Here is an 18725-nt window from a genome sequence, read left to right on the forward strand (position 1 = left end):
CAAACAAATGATGCCTACAGGTCAAGTTCAGCCTGAGGGAACTAAAAATCATGGCCCCTGTGGGCACCTTCACACCCAAAGTTTCATTCACCCTCCTCACAACCTGTAAAGTTTGCACTACCATCCCCCATTTACAGATGAGGGTGCTGGGGTTTTGTGATGCCAAGTGCCTGAGATAACCCCTATGGTGTGGGGGATCAAGCTTGGCCCATTATCTAGGGGACCTTGTCCCCTGCAGACAAAGAGCATCTGACTTTTATAACTGCTAACAAAGCTGAGGAAGGTCAGAGAGCAAAACTGGGACTGGATGAATTTTATTTTGTTTTGCCATGTTTCCAATTTAGCTTCTTTTATTTTTAAAGAACATTAAGCAGAAAAATATCTTAAAGACTCTTCAGTGCAGTGTTCTTCAAACTACCAGTTCTCTCTCTTTACTGGGTCATTAAATCAATTTCTTGGATCACAACAGGCCATTAAAATAGTAATAGAAAATAACAGAGTCCCTCACCGATGAGTAGTGGCATTATTTTGTAAAAGTTGTAGATACAGTAAAAACAAAACAAAATAAAATAAAAAAAATAAAAATTCACTTTGGAAATTTAGTTCTCCAGTCCAAACCCTTCACTCTACAGATGAGACAACAGTGGTAAAGTGACTTGGTCACACAGACAGTTAATTGTAGGGCTGGTACCACAACCCAATCTCCCAATGCCCAGTTCATAGTTTTGTTACCTCATCACTGTGCCTGCCGAAGGAATTATTTGAAAATTCTGGCAACATGTGCCTATTGTCAGTCAGTGGTGTCTGAACAAACTTACATCTTATAAATAATCACTCTGAGCATGTTTACTTGTTATTCACACTATTCTGTCATTAGAGCCCTATGCATGCTCACATTTAAGGAGAACTGCATAGTCCTTACATTTTGGAGCTGGAATGATCGGTGTCATTCTCTTGAGGAGAAGGATGATGGGAGTTCTGATCTGTTACTGCACAGCATTGCTGTAGCTCCTAAGCAGGATTTCTTCAGGACCTTGTCTGAGCTCAGGGCTTTGAACAAGCAACCAGACCACTTGATTTGTGAAACAAGGAGGAGTCTGAGTAGAAATGGTTGTGCGGGCCAGTCAGAGGAAAATATCAGGGTCAGGCTCAAAAAATGATTGACTGCAGGAAAACTGGGTAGAGCTCCCCTCTCTGGGAATTTATTCAAGGGCAAGGGCATAAGAACAGAACATTCTGGAAGAAGCAAAATGGGGTAGGGGGAGAAGATAGTGTCAGAATATGATTGCTTGAAGAAGACCTCAACTAATCCCCCTCCCATAGGTGCTTCTCTGAGGGCAGAAGGATGAATACAGAACTTTCTGGAAAAGAGCCATTACACAGAAGGCAGAGCCTAGCAGAGCTGGTGCTGGATGAAGAGAAACTGGTTATCTCATACAGGATCATGGGTCTCAAGGTTTTAAACATGTGGCGGACCAACTCCTTTTCTTTGGGGATTTTATTTCTCTCCTATTTCAAAGATGAGACTCTTTCAGCACTTTCTAATTTTTAAGACAGTTGTGAGACCAACTTTATTGTGCTATCTTGCTCTTCTGCTTCTTTCTCTCTTTTTACATTTTTAAATATGATTGATTTATTCAGCCTCCAGGGTAGAGTTATCAGAGCTCAGAGACTCCTTAGACCAGATAGTTAAGTAAATTATGGACACCAAATCAAAGAATCTATTCTTGTGGGGATAGGGATGGGGAAATGGAGTGGAAAAGGGAAATAATGGGAATGGGACTAGAAATAAGGCAAGATGTGAGGTTGGGACTGGGCAAAGAAACTGACAAAAACAAATCCCAGGGGAAATCACAGGCTCTTGGTCACCATTAAAATCAATTCCAGTGGTATTTGATCCTGGAAGTAGTATTTGTGGGGTCTGATCAACATACATAAATGCCGATCTGAAGGAAGAGGGTAAAATGTCACCCTCTAATTATATCCAGTGATGTTTGTTTCACAACTACTTAATGTATTGTATTATCCATATAAGTTAATGTTTATCTGAAGCAGACACAGAAAACTGCTACCACCAAAATCAATTCCAGTAAAAACAGTTTGACAGTACTTCAAAAAGGTAAACATAGATATCCCATATGACCAGACACATACCACTCCTAGGCATATATCCAAGAGAAATGAAAACAAATATCCATATAAAAACTCCTGTACAAATGTTCATAGCAGCATTATTCACAGTAGTCAAGATGTAGAAGCAACCAAATTGTCCATCAACTAATGAACGGATAAACAAAATGTGGTTTATATCCACAAAATGGAATACTATTCTGTAATGAAAAGGAACACAGTACCAATACATGTTACAACATCGGAAAACCTTGGAAACATTATGCCAAGTGATAGAAAGCAAACAAAAAAGGCCAAATACTGCTTGATTTAATTTATATGAAATATCTAAAATAGGCAAATCTACAGAGACAGAAAACAGATTAGTGGTTGTCAGCGGCTGGGGGGAAGGAATAGGGAATGACTGCTAATGGGTAGGGGTGTTATTTGGAGAGTTTAGAAGGTTCAATAGCAAGAATGAAGGTCAAATAAGTACTGAGGTCAGATTTTAAATTTTCTGTTGCAGAACACGCAACCATCAGTGAGGAAATCTCTAAAACCTCTTAATGCAGGCCAAGTGTATGCTTTAGCTAACTACAAAGCTCTATTCTTCATAAAAAATAGGATTTCCCCCCACACCACAAAAGGAAGGAAGGCAAAACAGTCAGGTTATCATAGGCAAACTGCCCTTTCATTTATATCTTCATGTGACTGACATTTTATTTAGTTCTCTGAGACAATGATTATTTTTTTCTCTGGAAGCAGGGTGCTCATAATTAGGAAGCCCAATGTGCGAAGGCTGCAACTTGTACCCCGAACACACCAGAAGACACTAGTGGGGCAAATGGGATTTCACTGCTTCTTTTCCTCTATATAGAATTAGTGGATCGCACACATTCTACTGGGAAAGCTGGGCAAACACAGTCTGACTCAGTGTGTAGTGAGTGGATAGTATAGTGGTGTGTAATGTCTTATGATGTTTAGTGTATACCGATACACAGTGTGTACTGGTGGGCATAATATAATGGTGTACAGTGCATAATGTACACCGATGGTCTACAGTGTATAGTGGTGTACATTGTATAACGGCACAGGAAAAGGAGATTCAGCTGTCATTGAAAAAAAAATAGCTGTCAAAAATTAACAACAAAGAAAGAATCCTCAAGGCAGCCAGGGAAAAAAAAGATGGTAACCCTCAAAGATTATCCTCAGATTTTTGAGCAGAAACTCTACAAACCAGGAGGGAGTGGAATCAAATCTACAAACGACTAAAAGAGAGAAATTATGAGACAATAATAATACACCCAGCAAAGATATCTCTGAGATGGGAAGGAGGAATAAAGACCCGTGCAGACATGCAGAAGCTGAGGGAATTTTCTAACACACGACCTGAACTACAAGAAACACTGAAGGAGGCTATTCAATCAGCATAAATAGGGATAATTTGTGACAACCAAAACATAAAAGGGGGGAGAGTAAAAGTCTGAAACAAAATATGGGAATGGAGAAAGTAAACATGCTAAAGAAAATGGAATACTCTAAATATGAAACTTTCTTATATATAAACTTAATGGCTACAACTCAAAAAAAATCAAGAACTAAAATATATAACGTAATAAAAGAAGAAACAGAGGGAAAAATCATAAAATACTACCACACAGAAATAATAGACAACAACAAAAAGGAAAAGAAACAATGGAGACACAGTCTTACCAGAAAATCAAAGATAGAATGATAGGAAATCCTCACATATCAATAATCACCCTAAATATAAATAGACTGAACTCCCTAATAAAAGGCACAGAATAGCAGATTGGATCAAAAAAATACCCAACAATATGCTGCCTCAAAGAGACACATCTCAGCTACAAGGACAAATATAGACTCAAAGTGAAAAGGTAGAAATTGACACGCCAAGCAAATGGTATGCAGAGAAAATCAGGTGTATCCATACTGATATCTGGTGAAACAGACTTCAGGATGAAAAAAGTAACAAGAGCCAAAGATGGACATTTCATAATGATAAAAGGGACTGTAAAACAAGACGACATAACAGTCATCGATATTTATGCCCCCAATCAAGAAGCAGTGAAATACAACAAGCAACTACTAACAGAACTAAAGGGAGAAATTGACCAAAACACAATTATACTAGGGGAACTAAATACATCATCAACACCTATGGATAGATCATCCAAACAGAAAATAAATAACGGAATACCTGTCATAAATGACACTTTAGATGAAATAGACATAACTGACATTTATAGAGCACTTCATCCCAGAACATCACACTATATATTTTTTTCTAGTGTACGTCGAACATTCTCAAGGATAAACCATATATTGGGACATGAAGCTAGCCTCAGCAAATTTAAGAAGACTGAAATCACACCAACCCTATTCTCTGATCATAAGGCTTTGAAATTGGATATAAACTGCAAAAAGAAAGCAGGAAAAACCACACATATGTGGAGATTAAACAACATACTTATAAAAAATGACCAGGTCAAAGAAGAAATAAGTGGAGAGATCAAAAGATATATAGGAACAAGTGAGAATGAAAATACATCCCACCAAAATTTTTGTGATGCAGCGAAAGCAGTTTTAAGAGGGAAATTTATATCATTACAGGCCTATCTCAAGAAACAAGAAAACTCCCAAATAAATAACCTCATGTTACACCTTAAAGAACCAGAAAAAGAAGAACAAGTGAAACCCAAGGTCAGCAGAAGAAAGGAAATAATAAAAATCAAAGCAGAGCTAAATGAAATAGAGAACAAAAAGACAACAGAAAAAAATAATGTGACAAAGAGCTGGTTCTTTGAAAAGATTAACAAAATTGACAAACCCTTGGCTAGACTCACTAAGATAAAAAGAGAAAATACGCTAATAAACAAAATCAGAAATGAAACGGGAAATTATCACAGATGTCACAGAAATACAAAGGATCATCCAAAAATACTATGAAGGATTATATACCACCAACTTCAATAACCTAGAAGAAATGGTCAAGTTCTTAGAAACATATAGCCTTCCAAGGCTGAACCATGAAGAACTGGAAAATCTAAACAGACCGATCACCAGTAAAGAAATTGAATCAGGCATCTGAACCCTTCCCAAAAGCAAAAATTTGGGACCAGATGGCTTCACTAGTGAATTCTACCAAACATTCAAAGACTATTTAATACCAATCCTGCTCAAACTCTTCCAAAAATATTGAGGAAGAGGCAATACACTGTAACTCATTCTATGAGGCCAACATTACCCTGATACCAAAACCTGGTAAGGATAACACATAAAAAGAAAACTACAGACCAATATCTCTGATGAATACAGATGCAGAAATCCTAAACAAAATTCTAGCATCGAATGCAGCAATGCATTACAAAGATTATTCATCCCGACATTTTGGGGTTCATGTCAGATACATAAGGATGGTTCAATATATGGAAATCCATCAATGTGACACACCACATAAACAAAATAAAGGACAAAAATCATATGATTACATCAATTGAAGCAGAAAAAGCATTTGACAAGATACAACATCCATTTATGAATAAACATTTAATAAAATAGGTATAGAAGGAAAATACCTTAACATAATAAAGGCCATATATGAGAAGCACTCAGCTAATCTCATAATTAATGGTGAAAAACTGAAGCCCTTTGCTCTACGTTCAGGGACAAGACAGGGCTGTCCCCTATCACCTCTGCTTTTCAACATAGTGTTGGAAGTGCACACAAGAGCAATCAGGCAAGAGAAATAAATAAAAGGCATCCAAATTGGGAATGAAGAAGATAAATTGTCACTCTTTGCAGATGACATGATGCTATCTATAGAAAACCCTAAAGACCACCAAAAAGCTATTAGAAACAATCAACGAATACAGTAAAGTTGCTGGCTACAAAATTGAAGTGGAAAAGTTTATTGCATTCAAGTATACTAACAATGAAACCTCATAAAAAAGAAATTTAAAAAAATTCCTTTTGCTATTGCAACAAAAAGAATAAAATACCAAAAAATAAACTTAACCAAGGGTGTGAAATACCTATATGCTGAAAACTATAAGACATTTTTAAAAGAAATTGAAGAAGACACAAAGAAATGGAAAGACATTCCATGCTCATGGATTGGAAGAATCAACATAGTTAAAATGGCTGTATTACCCAAAATAATACACAGATATAATGCAATCCTCACCAAAATTCCCAATGACATTTTCTAATGAAATAGAACAAATAATCATAAGATTTGTATGGAACAACAAAAGACCCCAAATAGCCAAAGCAATCCTAAGAAAAAAGAACAATGCTGGAGGTATCACACTCCCTGACTTTAGTTTGTGCAACAATAATAAAAACAGCATGGTATTGGCAGAAAAACAAACACAGAGACCAATGGAATAGAAATGAGAACCCAGAAATAAACCCACCTAAATATGGACAGATAACTTTTGACAAAGAAGCAAAAAACATACAATGGAGAAAAGATAGCCTCTTCAATAAATGGTGCTTGGAGAACTGGAAAGCCACGTGGAAAAGAATTAAACTGGACTGCTGTCTATCACCATGTACCAAAATTAATTCAAAAGGATCAAAGACCTAAGCATATGACCTGAAACATTAAACTGCATAGAAGAAAACATAGGAGCTAAACTTATGGACCTTGGGTTCAAAGAGCATTTTAGGAATTTGACTCCAAAGGCAAGGGAAGTAAAAGTTAAAATAAATGAATGGGACTATATCAAACTTAAAAGCTTCTGCACAGCAAAAGAAACCATCGGCAAAATAAAGAGGCAACCAACTGAGTGGGAGAAGGTTTTTTGCAAACAGCGCCATCGATAAGGGGTTAATATCCAAAATGTTTAAGGAACTCATACAACTCAAGAACAAAAGAACAAACATCCCAATTTTGATATGTGATGTATAAACCAAAAACAACAAAAGAGCAAGACAAACAAATGAGAAACAAAAACTCATAGACACAAACAATAGTTTAGTGGTTACCAGTGGGTAAGGGGAAAGGGTGGTGGTAGATGAGGGTAAAGGGGATCAAATATATGGTGATGGAAGGAGAATTGACTCTGAGTGGTGAACACACTGTGGGATTTATAGATGATGTAATACAGAATTGTAACTTTACTAACAATTGTCACCCCAATAAACTTTAATTAAAAAAACACACAAAAATCGGCAGAGGACACGAAGAGACGTTTCTCCAAATAGGACATACAAATGGCAAATAGACATGAAAAAATGCTCAACATCACTAATCATCAGATAAATGCAAATAAAAACCACAATGAGATATCACCTCACCCCAGTCAGAATGGCTATCATCAACAAGACAAATAGTAACAAGTGTTGGAGAGGCTGTGGAGAAAAAGGAGCCCTCATACACTGTTGGTGGGAATGCAGATAGGTGCAGTCACTATGACAGGCGGTGTGGACATTCCTCAAAAATTAAGAATAGAATTACCATATGACCCAGCAATCCCTCTCCTGGGTATCTACCCCAAAATTATGAAAACATTTATCCATAAAGTCACGTGTGCTCCAATGTTCTTTGCAGCTGTATTTACAGTGGCCAAGACATAGAAACAACCAAAATGTCGTTTGATAGATGAATGTATAAAGAAGTTGTGGTATATATACACAATGGAATACTATTCAGAGTAAAGAAAAGATGAAATAGTACCATTTGTGACAACATGGATGGATCTTGAAATTTTAATGCTAAGCGAAGTAAATCATACAGAAAAAGTGGAGAACCATATTATTTCACTGATATGTGGTATATAAAACTGAAAATAACAAAAGAACAAGATAAACAAATGAAGGAACAAAAACTCATAGACACTGACAATAGTTTAGGGATTACCAGAGGGTAAGAGGGGGCTCTAGAAGAGGGTAAACCGTGTCTAATATATGTTGATGGAACGAGAACTGACTCTTGGTGGTGAACACACAATGTGAGATATAGATAATGTATTACATAATTGCAGATCTGAAACCTATGTAACTTTAGTAACAATTCTCACCCCAATAAACTTAAATTTGCAAAAAAAAAAAAGGAAAAAAAAGGAAAACGAAAATTAAAAGAATAGTATGGCTGTGTTCAAGCAGATCCAGCACCAGAGAATGAAAATTTGAGCAAGAGAGACAGGCCTTTGAAAGGAGAAATATACATAGACACACTCAGAGGAGAAGGCAATGGGAAGATAGACAGACTTTAGAGTAATACTACCATACACCAAGGGCAGCCACCAGAAGTTGGAAGAGGCATGAAACAGATTCTCCCCTAGAGCCACCAAAGGGAGCACGGCTCTGCTGACACCTTGATTTCAGCTCACTGAAACTTATTTTGGACTTCTGGTCTTCAGAACTGTGAGATAATAAAATTCTGTTGTTTTAAACCATCATTTGTGGTAATTTATTAGTGCAGCCAAAGGAAATGAATACATGTGGTCAGAAATAGTCTTCAGTAAAGACTAATGCTCTGTAATACTAATAGTCTGCAGACCAACCTCTTATTGTTTTATAGAACTACAAAAGTAGGGCAGATTATTCTCTAAGACTGGAGTCTCTTTCAAAATGAATGATTTTATATTTTGTCTATGTTAAACTTTTTGGGGGGCTTTTGTACCTAATTTGTTCAGAATACACCTTTGTGAGAAAATACTAGTTATTGCAATAATGTATCCCACAGATAATTTGCAAAGCTGGATAAACGTTACATTTATTTTTAAAATCTCAAGATGACTCCATTAGACATGTTATCCGATGTTAATTCTAAATTTAATATCGTGTTTAATTTTGCCTAGCCTATTCAATGCATACCTAGAGAATATCAGCTACATGAAGGCAGGGAGTTCGATCACTGCTTTGTCCCCAACATCTACAATAGTGCCTGGCATAGTTAATAAATATTCGTTTAATCAAAATAAAATAAAATTGGAAATGTAGGTTGTTGGTCTGGTAAGAGCAGAGCCTGGTCCCAGACAGCTTGTCTCCCCAGGGCATTTGTAGTTTTCCTTCACATCCAGCAACACTTTGACCCCACACAGGCATGTAGCAGATGGAGTCTCCCAATATGACATGTAATAATTCTGTCCCTTCTCATCACACAGGTGCATTTTCCCCCTGAGGGCCATCCTTTTGTAAACCTATTGGGGATCAAACCGTTTTTCATTCCTCCCCTGACCAGAATTTGCTGGGTCCATGGGACAGGTGGGTCTCCTTTGTCAAGGGAGTGGGGCTCCCAGGTACCAAGTATCTGAGGGCCTCATCCCCAGTAATGCTGCCCTTGGCTGCCCTTCCTGAGGGTATGGGTTCTCTTGACAGATCTATGCTTGTGTAAACTCTGCCATACTCGTGGGAATGTGTGTCATAGTGGTCAGGGCCACTCACATTACACATTGCTCTCCAAACAAAAAGAGTCCTTTTTAAAGACAGATATGGAATTGCTGCTGCCTTCTGAATGATGACTCCCTCCTGCACAGGCATTCACCTCAGATCTGGTCACGGGAAGGTTCTGGTCTATTCATCAATGTGTAATTACTACAAATTTGGGGAATACAAGTAAGAGCAGGCATGCAATGTTTAAGGTTCTGTCTTAGTTCACAGAGACACCTGAAGGCTTGGCCTTGACCATTAGCACATGTGTAGCACCTGGAGACAGCCCTGGTATGGGTCTTCCTAGTCAAGTGGTACCCAAAAGTCTTCCTTGAGGCCCTGGGATTTTCCTTTTCTGGCTTTGTTCCAAAAACTGAGGAGGCAGTCTGGAGGAAGGTTAGTTAGCTGGACACAAGGGCTGCAGGGCACTGTCATTTAAGGATTGCAGCACAAGGAGACATTTATTAGGGAGTTTACACCCTGCGTGACCACACAACTGCAGGTGGTGCTAGGGAAAAGGAAAGTCGATCAGGGAAAGTAAATCTAGCAAATTGTTGTGTGTGTGTTTTTTAAGCTTTGAGGCATGGCACATGCAGCTCACAGTCATTTATAATAGTGTTAGGCTTCTTTCCTTGGACTTCATGGCTGTCATTTGGTCCTAAGGGTAGGTACTAGGAAGGAGAAGCATATCAACAGAAGGAGGTCAGTGCAGGTCTGGAGGACCCAAAGATGGAAAGAAAAATTAGGCACACATTTAACCAGGACAAGTGGACAGAGATTGAGGAAAGGAGTCACCCAAGACACTGGTTTCTGGTAAAGGAAAAGCTGACAAGCAGAAGACCTCTTGGAAAGGCAGCACTCCCTGTTTAGAAGATCTGTGGACTAGATTCAAGGTTGGGAAAACAAGTGGGCCCTTAGTACAAAACTTAAGGTTACTGAATGTGCAGACATCAGTGGGGAGATATCTAGAACTGTGTAATGCATGCCAGGTGCTAACTACAAAATATTATTCACCACTATAAGCTACAAATTCTTTACTCTCACCAAAAATGGTAGCGGGAATGGAGAGGGGATGGGAACAAACAGGCTAACACAAGAAGCCTTTATAACATCATGCAAAGGAATTTTTATTAACTTTGAAGAGGAATCATTTCTACGTTAGCTTTGGTAAGATCCTCATAAGTAGGTAGCCCATGAGTATGAAGGCTGCCCAGAGGAAGTTCAGTTGGCTTGACCGAGGGACCCACGGGCTAGTTGTGGACAGTTATTTAAAGATTTCCAAACAACTAGATATTGTTGAGGGAGTCTCTCTGCTTGAGGGACCCACAGGAGTGTCACCTTAACTCTTGTTGAAATGGAAAATGATGCCAACTGATGGTCATTGGCACCAATTCAACACCAATGGGAATTCCCTGTTTGGGGTGTGGTGAAGGGGGAGACTTTTTTCAATGCAAACAGCTCAGTTGAGTTACAGCACAGCTATGGAACAGCATTGCTGTGAGGTGACCCTCCAGTTGGTGTTGTAGCTCAGCCCCTCTCTGGCTAGACAGCTCTGTTCCAGTCCATTCTGATCTGTTGTAACCTGCTCCAGGCCCTCAAGAAAGGACAGCTCTGCTCAGCTCAAGCAAGACATCAAGGCAAGATGGCAAGGTAAGATGTCTTCGGGAAACCATAGACTTCGATGGAAAAGGAAACGGTGCTCTCCAAGCAAGAGGGGAACTGACTTATATAGAAAGAAGTCTCCACCTCTGGTCCCTGATTGGTCTATTCTCATGCAAATGAGGATTACAAATTTTCACAGTTTGGTCCAAAAAGTATTGTCCTGATTGGTCAGAATGGAGCTGCTCTGAATGGTTGGTGAAGATGCTAATGATGATAGAGCTGCACAGCTCCGATTGGAAGGGGAAATTCTCAGTCCTATTGATTGAAATACAATTCCAGGAACTCCTTTATAAAGGTTGGCTTGGTGGGAAGGAACAAAATGCAGGCAGACAGGCAGTTCAGTGCAGGAGGCAGGTAGTTTAGTGCAGGCTTCTCCCTGAAGCACGGCTTGTGTGAGAGGCCAATGTTCAGCAATGGCTGTTAGGCTCTGTTTTTAACTTTGAGCCCAATTAGCCACTAGGAGCCCTTCTTAATAGGTATTTTCTTTCTTGGAGTTGACAATGTAAACAAAACATGTTCCTAAAAACTCCATATACCGCCGAATAGTATTCCATTGTGTATATATACCACAACTTCTTTATCCATTCATCTATCTAAGGACATTTTGGTTGTTTCCATGTCTTGGCCACCGTAAACAAAGTTGCAATGAACATTGGAGCACATGTGTCTTTATGGATAAATGTCTTCAGATTTTTGGGGTAGATACCCAGGAGAGGGATTGCTGGGTCATATGGCAATTCTATTCGTAATTTTTTGAGGAACCTCCACACTGCCTTCCATAACGGCTGCACCAGTCTGCATTGCCACCAACAGTGTATGAGGGTTACTTTTTCTCCACAGCCTCTCAAACACTTGTTACTATTTGTCTTGTTGATGATAGCCATTCTGACTGGGGTGAGGTGATATCTCATTATGGTTACTATTCAGTGGTAAGAAAAGATGATATAGGAACATTTGTGACAACATGGATGGATCTTGAGAGTGTAAAGTTGAGCGAAATAAGTCAGACAGAAAAAGCAGAGAACCATGTGATTTCACTGATATGTGGTATATAAACCAAAAGCAACAAAAGGACAAGACAAACAAATGAGAAACAGAAACTCATAGACACAGACAATGGTTTGGTGGTTGCCAGAGGGTAAGGGGGGTGGGGGGGTGGGGGGTGGGAGATGAGGGTAAGGGGGATCGAATATATGGTGATGGAAGGAGAACTGACTCTGGGTGATGAACACACAATGGGATTTATAGATGATGTAATACAGAATTGTACACTTGAAATCTATGTAATTTTACTAACAATTGTCACCCCAATAAATTTAGTAATATAAAATTAAAAAAAACAAAACACCTCCATTTAAAAGAGGGAGATAATTTTTAAAATCCCTTTCAGGGATGATAACACAAGATGATAACATATGTTCCTATGTATGAATCCAGAAGACTGCAAGTCTTAGGGGGCTTAGGGAAGCCTCTGTGATCTTCCTACTTAGACACCCAAGGGTGCAAAGGCCACACTGAGGAGCGTAGCTGGCCTGACCCAGAAGGTAGCAGAACAAACAGACATGTATGAGGAAATCTCTGACCTTTTAGAACTCATGGGGGATGAACTTGGCTGAGCCCATGACCTGTGTTATTGTCCACAGCAAAGAAAAAATATAATAATAATAATAATAATAATAATAATAATAATAATAATAATAAAAAATAAGGATAAGTGTGGATGGAAATTTTTGGAAGTGACAGATATGTTTATGGCATAGATTGTGGTGATGGTTTCATGGATGTATACTTATCTCCAAATTCATCAGGTTGCATGTATTAAATATGTACAGCTTTTTGTATGTCAATCATACCTCAATAAACTAGATTTAGAAAATGGCTGTAAAAACTAGAGAACAGAAGGTATCACTTAAAACTAGGCTGTCCAGAGTTCCAGTCAAGATAGAAGAGTAGGTAAACACTGTGCATACCTTCTCTCTCAAACACATCAAAATTACAACTAAACTACAGAACAACCGTCATTGAAAATTGCCTTAAATCTTGCTAAATTGAAGCCCTACAACTCAGGAACTACAGAAGAAGTCATCTCGAGACTGGTAGGAGTGGCAGAGATGCAGAACAGGCAGGTCCCACACCCATGAGTGACCATTAAAAATTAGGATGGATATCTCAGCTGTAGAGGTCATCTTTGAAGGAGTAAGGGGTCCCAGAACTACACCAGTCTCCCCAACCCAGGGATCCAGTGTCAGGGAGAGAAGTCCCCATAATTTCTGGTTCCGAAAACCAGTGAAGATTATGGCTGAGTGAGATTGAGGGCAGTAGGAGTTCCAAGCACTCCTCTTAAAAGGACAGTGCACAGACTTACTCACCAAACAGAATCACTGGCTCTGTAGTCCAGCACGGGGACAGCAGCTGGAGAGGTGCCAGAGACATATGGGGAAGGAACTGAGTTGTTTGGCTTCAGTACGAGGGCTGGAGGGGCAACTTTCTCCCAGATGGAGGACCTGGTAGAACCCATTGTTTTTTTGTTGAGCACTCCTGACTCCCAGTGTGCAGTGGGAGGCGACCACCATATCTGAGTCTCCATCAAGCTGGTTGACACTATTCATTGGCCACAACCTGGTGATTCTGAGACTGTGCCCCGCCCAACTTCCAGGCACAGCAAAGCCACTTCCAGTGGATTGGTTTGTACAAACCGCCTGCCTTGGCACATGCTGCATAATTTCCAGGGTATCTCAAAGGTTCATAAAACCCAAACATGCAGCATCTGGCTTGAGCATGCCCCATACCACTGGCTGAGCAGCTGTAAGCCTGGCACAAGCAGCAGTGGGCCTTGGTCCATAGCTTGGCCTTGGGAAGCACTTCCAAGAACAGCATGGTCAGCAGGAATCTGAGGATTGCTTTGTGGCTCCTTCCGGACTACCCTGAATGAGGCATTGGCTGTGGCCGAACTTGGTCTGCAGTGGGTCCCCTCCAGGTGGCCATAGAGCTGGATGGCCCAGTGTCCAGATTTGAAATTAGCTAGAGCATCGCAAGCTGCCACCAAGGACAACACCCAAAGGGCAGATTGGACAGGAACCAGAGCCCTGTTGAGGCAAATCCTGCTCTGTTGGGTCAGCCCCCTTATGAAAACTCCTCCACTGTAGTCACAGCCAGTCTTCAAAACCAATGATCCCAAGGGTCAATCATTCCTACTGATGGGAAAACAACAACCAAAGCTCAACTACAAGAGGAAGGCACACACAACCTACACAAAGGACACACCTGGAATGCATGGCACGAGCGACCAGGAACACTGTGCCACTGAGCCCCACAGCACACCTACTACATAAGACCACTTTACTAAGACCAGGAGAAATAGCAGCCCTACCTAATACATAGAAACAAACACAGGGAGACAACCAAAATGGGAAGACAAAGAAACATGTCCCAAATGAAAGAACACAACAAGGTTCCAGGAGAAGAACTAAACAAAATGGAGACAAGCAATCTACCAGATGCAGAGTTCCAAACACTGGTTATAAGGAAACTCAATGATCTCAGGGAGAAATTCAACAAAGAGATGGGAAAGATAAAAATGGAGATAGAAAACGTTAAAAAGAACCAGTCAGAAATAAAGAATACAATAACTGAAATGAAGAATACATTACAGGGAATCAAGAGTAGATTAGATGAAGCAGAGGATCGAATTAGCGATTTAGAAGATAAGGTAGCATAAAACACCCAATCAAAATAGCAAAAAGAACTTTAAAAAATGAGGACAGATTTTCAAAAGGGGCCTTTGGGACCAACATCAGGCATACCAATATTTACATTATAGGGGTACCAGGAGCAGAATAGAAAGAGCAAGGAATCGAAAACCTGTTTGAAGAAATAATAATGCAAAACTTCACTAACCTGAAGAAGTATATAGATATTCAAGCTCAGCAAACGCAGTCTCAAACAAGATGAACTCAAAGAGGCCCAACAAGACACATTATAATTAAAAATGCCAAAAGGTAAAGACAAATAGAGAATCTTAAAAGCAGCAAGAGAAAAGCAGTTAGTTAGTTATACGGGAGCTCCCATAAACTGTCAGTTGATTTCTCAACAGAACTTTGCAGGCCAGAAGGAATTGGCACAAAATATTCAAAGTGAGAAAAAAAAAGGACCTACAATTAAGATTACTCTACCCAGCAAAGCTATCATTTAGAATCAAAGGACAGATAAGGAGGCTTCCCAGAAAAGAAAAGGCTAAAGAAATTCATGACCACCAAACCAATATTACAAAGAATCTTAGAGGGACTTCTTTAGGACAGAAAAATATATATATATTGAAAAATGAATATTAAAATGACAGTAACTATATACCTATCAACAACTGCTTTCAATGTAAATGAATTAAATGCTCCAATCAAAAGATAGAGCAACTGAATGGATAAGAAAACAAGACCCTTGCATATGCTGCTTACTAGAGACTCACTTCAGATTGAAAGACACACACAGACTGAAAGTAAAGGGATAGAAAAAGATATTTCATGAAAATAGAAAAAAACAAACAAACAAAAAGAAAGCTGAGGTAGTAGTACTCATACCAGAAAAAATAGACTTTAAAAAAAGATTATAATAAGAGACAAAGCAGGAACTAGTAATCTAACTTCTGGGTATTTATCCAAACAAACTCAAAATGCTAATTCGAGGGGCTGTGCCTATCCATATGATCATTGCAGCACTATTTACATAAGCCAAGACATGAAGGCAACCTGGGTGTCCCTGAAGGGACGAATGGATAAAGAAGAGGTGGTATATACCGGTATGTACAATGGAACATTACTCAGACATAACAAAAGAAGGAAAGTTTGCCATCTGCAACAACATGGATGGACATACAGGCTATTGTGTTGAGTGTAGTAGGTCATACAGAGAAAGACAAATGTCATGTGATTTCACTTATAAGTGGAATCTAAAGGACAAAGTAAACAAACAAAGCAGAAACAAATTCATAGATACAGAGAACATTTTGATGGTTGCCAGATTGGAGGAGGCTTGGGAGTAGGTGAAAAGGGGACGGGATTAAGAAGTACAAATTTCTTGTTACACAGTAGTCATGGGGATGTAGGTTATAGCATACGGAATATTGTCAATAATATTGTAATAAATGAGGTCTGACAATTATGTTCGTGAACTAGCCACTGTGAGCTTATACTGGCAACACTATACAAACAGCTTTGTAAGGTTTCACAACCTTGGTATATAAGTGTCTCACAGCTGTGTTTGTGTCAATATATGGTGGTGTCTTGCTGAGTGGCGTTCATTATTGTTGTGTGATTTTGTGTGCTGCCACAAGAATGTCTAAGCTTAAATTAGAGCAATGAACAAACATTAAATTTCTTGTTAAACTTGGCAAGAGTGGAAGTGAAATCAGAGACATGTTAGTCCACGTTTATGAGGATAATGCCATGAAGAAAACAGCAGTGTACAAATGGATTAATGTTTTTCTGAGGGGAGAGAATGCATCACTGATGAAGAGAGGTGAGGGTGGACAGTAACCAGCAGAACTGAAAAAAGAATTGCAAAAATGCTTCAAACCATGCATCAAATTCAACAGCTGACTGTGTGAAGCATGGCAGACCAAGTAAACATTGATAGAGAAACAGTTAGGAAAATCTTCACTGAAAATCCTCTTTTTTTAAAATTTATATATATATATATATATATATATATATATATATATATATATATATTTAATTTTATTTTATTAAATTTATTGGGGTGACAATTGTTAGTAAAATTACATAGATTTCAGGTGTACAATTCTGTATTACATCATCTATAAATCCCATTGTGTGTTCATCACCCAGAGTCAGTTCTCCTTCCATCACCATATATTTGATCCCCCTTAGCATTCTTATAACTGGTATTTGGAACTTTGTGTCTGATAGATTGCTTATCTCTTTTTCACTTAGTTCTTTTTCTGGAACGTTGTCCTGTTCTTTTATTTGAGACCTTTTTTTGTCTCCCCATTCTGGCTGCCTCTCTGTGTTTGTTTCTATGTATTAGGTAAGGCTGCTATGTCTTCTGGTCTTAGTGGAATGGCCTTATGTAGTAGGTGTGCTATGGGATTCAGTGGCTCAGTCTTTCTGGTCACCTGAGCCACGTGCTCCAGTTGTGACCCTTGTGTGGGTTGTGTGTACCGTCCTCTTGTATTTGAGCCTTGGTTGATAATTTCACATCAGTGTGAGGGACTGGCCCTTGTGCTCACTGGTTGTGAGGACAGGCTTTGACTACAGCAGAAGAGCTGTTGTGCAGGGGCAGACCCTACAGAGCAGGATCTGCCTCAGCAGGACTCTGGTGCTTGCTCCATCAGCCTCGTGGGCTTGTCATACCTGGAGGCAGCTGGACAATGCTCCAGCTCTTTTTGAAGCTGGCCACTGAGAGTGCCAGCCCCAGGACCTCCTTGGAGGGGACCTGCTGTAGGTCAAGTTCAACCACAGACCTTGCCCCACCTAGGGCCATTTGGCATGAGCCACAAAGAAATTTGAAGATGGCTGATGCCTGTGCTGTGCTTGGACGCACCTTCAGAGGCTACGCTGAGAACCAAGGCCGGCTGCCACTAGTGCCGCTCTTATAGCTGCTCAGCCAGAGGTACAGGACATGCTCAAGCTAGATGCTGCTTGTCTGTGTTCCACAAACCTTTAAGAGACTTTGCGAAAGTCTGCAGCTTAAGCTGCAGACTGTCAGCACATGGTCTGCGGGAAAGAGCCACTGGAAGCAATCTGGGTGTGCTCGAAAGTTGGGCAGGGCTGGGTCTTCACTCTCCAGGTCATGGCAAAAGAATAGTGGAAACTCAGATATGGTGGCCTCCTGCATCTGCACGTGTTGAAGGGGGAGGGCTCAACAAAGAAACAATGGCCTCCACCAGGTCCTCCGTCCAGGACAAAGCTACTTCACCAGCCCCCGTCCCAAGTCAGACAACTCAGTTCCCTATCATATGTCCCTGCCGCCTTTCCAGCTGTTGCCCAGCACTGGAGCTCAGAGCGAGTGTCCGTTGGTGGGTAAGTCCATGCAGAGTGCCTGTAAGAGGAGTGCCTGGGAGCGCAGCTGCACTCAGTCTCACGCAGTCACAATCTCTGCCGGTTTTCACAACCAGAAATGAGGGGGACTTCACTCCTCAGCACTGGAACCCTGGGCTGGGAGGGAGGGAGGGGTTGGGATCTCTCACTTCTCTGGGGGTTGGGGGGACCTCCACAGCTGAACTATCCCTCTCGATCTTTAATGGTCACACACAGGTGTGGGACCAGCCCGTTTAGCGTCTCTACTCCTCCTACCAGGCTTCTTCTGCCTGTCCTTAGTTGAAAGGCTTCAGTTCAGCAAGACTTTAGGCGATTCTCAATAATCGTTGTTTTGTAGATTAGTTGTAATTTTCATGTGGTTGTGAGAGAAGGTAAACACTGCATTTACCTACTGCGCCATCTTAGCTGTCCCAGTCGCACGTCATGATTTCAATTTTCAGGGCAAAACCTGATTGTTGGATGCATTTTTTAATTCTAGAGATAGGCAAAGTAGATTTTTTC

The sequence above is a fragment of the Rhinolophus sinicus genome, chromosome 18 (assembly GCF_057876585.1).
Source record: "Rhinolophus sinicus isolate RSI-liver-muscle chromosome 18, RSI-T2T, whole genome shotgun sequence".
In the NCBI taxonomy this organism is placed as follows: Eukaryota; Metazoa; Chordata; class Mammalia; order Chiroptera; family Rhinolophidae; genus Rhinolophus; species Rhinolophus sinicus.